Genomic DNA, 2,742 nt, shown 5'->3' on the forward strand with positions numbered 1-2,742 from the left:
ACAAATAAACATTGCATTCATCAGTTGAAACGGCAGATTGCACAGTAGCTAAAACAGAGAGAAAATTTTGTGTAGTTCAAGAGATGAATCAGAAACATTGATAGTTATAATGAAAATCATGACAAGAGATATGAAGAATGCAAAGGTGCCTGGACCTAATACTGTTTCATTATGAATTATTAAAGCTGCAGGAAGAGAAAAGCAAAAGAACTTCCAAAACTATTTTAGCTTACAACGTAATCGTTTCTTTTCTATTTCAGTCACTTGTCAGGCAGAACAACCAAAATAGTTGCACAATTTCCGAAAACTGGAACGAGGCTGCAACTGTTGTGTTTCACAAGAAAGGAGACAGACGAAATAAAAAGAAAAAAACCATTGACTTATCAGGCACTACCATGTTGCTACAAGATATTCACTAAAATTGTCATCAGCATCATAAAGCGAATATTAAATCTCAGTAAAACAAATGGGCAAGCTGACTGAAGAAGTGTCCAAGACATATAGCACAATAATATCATGAACGAAATCATGGAAATGCCGTCAAGTATGATATTCCACTATCTCTCAGGTTCATAGATATTATGAAAGTTCTGGATCTTATGAAAGCTTCTTCTTAGAGTCATCAAAATCTGTACTAACAACCCTTCAGAAGCAATTGAATGATCCAATCTATGTTAATATACTTAACAGCAGCGGATCAAGGTTTCTGTCAGAGCACAAAAAAGGCGACTATACTCCAGTTTAAAAGATTCTGACTGAAAAGTGGGGTACCAGCTGCTTCATTCCACCTTTCTCAGCACCTGTAAAAATTTTCCCAAAAATGTTGGCATACGAACATACTGAAGCCCTTTTTAACATGCAACTCAATTCACACTGACGCGAGCTCCGCTAAATGTTACTCGTTCACATCCAATAGTCCATCGCTGTAAGTCACTAGACTCCAACTTTCCCATTCTAACTCACTCATTCAGCCGCATTCATTGTCGATGTCTCTTTGTGTCTCTCTGTCACAGTCTCCTTCGTTCTGTTCCACTACTACTGTCACCTCTCACTGTCACTGTCTCTCTGCTGCTCTCTCTTACTACAACTGTTTCATTCATTCGTTCCCACTGTAGCTACCTCTTCTCAGTGTCTCTGTTTCTCTCTTCCTCGTCGTCATTGCCATATACTTTGACTCTCGTTATCACTGGCTCTCACTCACTTCCACTTCCTCCTTCTCTTTATTCTTGTCCCACAGGCTCTATTTTCTTCACTCCTTTCCGAGCACCATTCAGTCATTGTTAACTATGTTCCGCAGTCATAGTGCCCCTCTCTTTCTCTCAATCCGCTATTGCCTCCTTCCCTGATTCTATACCACCACCACTATTTACCATCCACCAGTATTTATTACATTTCCGTCTATTTCCCTCTGGCAATGTCTCCTCTCTCAGCACAAAAAGCTCGAATATGTTGGCATGCCTGAATTTTTTGGGTAAATTTTAAAGGCGCTGAGGAAGGTAGAATGAGGCAGCTAATGCTCCAATTAACCAGTTAGTCTCTTAAACAGAAGCATATTCGCCATTTTGTGCTCTGCTAGGAACACTTTTTCCACTGCTTCCCTTTTTTTCCCTGCCACAACAGAGCATGTCGTCCATATGAAAAGACATTTAAGGGCAACAAAAATTTTCATAGTTTACTTATGCGGAATTAAAATAACGCAAAACACATTCTATGTGCACAAAAATTTGGCTTATGCTTCACTACTACAGCGTGGGGTTACCAGAACTCTTCAGATTTCTCCGTGCTACAACACTTTACAAACTACGCTTTCGCCTCTCACCGTATATTATGAGCGTATTTTAAGTGTACAAATAGCGTAACTTTGAACCTATATATACCGAAAACAGATAAAAGCATCGAGAAAATTTTCAGGGTTGTTCGAGAACGGGGTCTCAGGAATATATCGTAAAAATTTCAGCTGTGTGTTGTGCATAGCCGCCTCGGAATCCGCGGCACGGTTTTGGTACGAAAAAGGTAAAAACTCTTTTTCAGGGTTTTCTGAGGAACGGCCATGAACTAATGGTGCCTCCAAAATCCACTTAAGCCCCACAGTAGACAACGTCATATGCAAAACGAATTAATGGATTTGCTTTAATTGCCACAAGAGGAGGAAGTGCGTGATATTCATACTTTGACTCTGTACTGTGAGGTTCTGACACTGAGATGATACTTCTGTTGGCAGTTGCGGCTCATATGTACACAAGAATTAACTTCTGGGCTGAAAATCAGGCACTCTTACGTTGCACCCACACAACAATTTACGCTTATTATACACTTCTTTATTAAATGTTCGCTTGTAGTCACGCTTATTTGAATTCATCACTTTATCAGATAACGGATCTGATCTGAAATGCCCAACTTTCTTTGCGGCTAACTTTCACTAGTAATTTTTCTTTTCAGTTAATGCAGTTCAAGAGAGTTCATGTTGACACTCCACAGGAACACCAATAACTGCACAGCAGACAACCAGCTCCAAACACAAATTACAGTTTGCGGACATGATTAAATTCAAGTAGTACTATCTATTAATAAGGTCCCTTGACTAGAATAGAAATGAGGCACTGAGAGCCGTAAGGGCCAAAAGTGAATTGTCTTCGAGAAATATCAGCGAAACCAGTAAGACAGATTTTCGTGAAAGTTCAGATATACATACAATGTGGACCTTCAGTACAAATAAACCTGACCCAACATGAGATAGACAGA

Source organism: Schistocerca gregaria, chromosome 7 (genome assembly GCF_023897955.1).
Source record: "Schistocerca gregaria isolate iqSchGreg1 chromosome 7, iqSchGreg1.2, whole genome shotgun sequence".
NCBI classification, from domain to species: domain Eukaryota; kingdom Metazoa; phylum Arthropoda; class Insecta; order Orthoptera; family Acrididae; genus Schistocerca; species Schistocerca gregaria.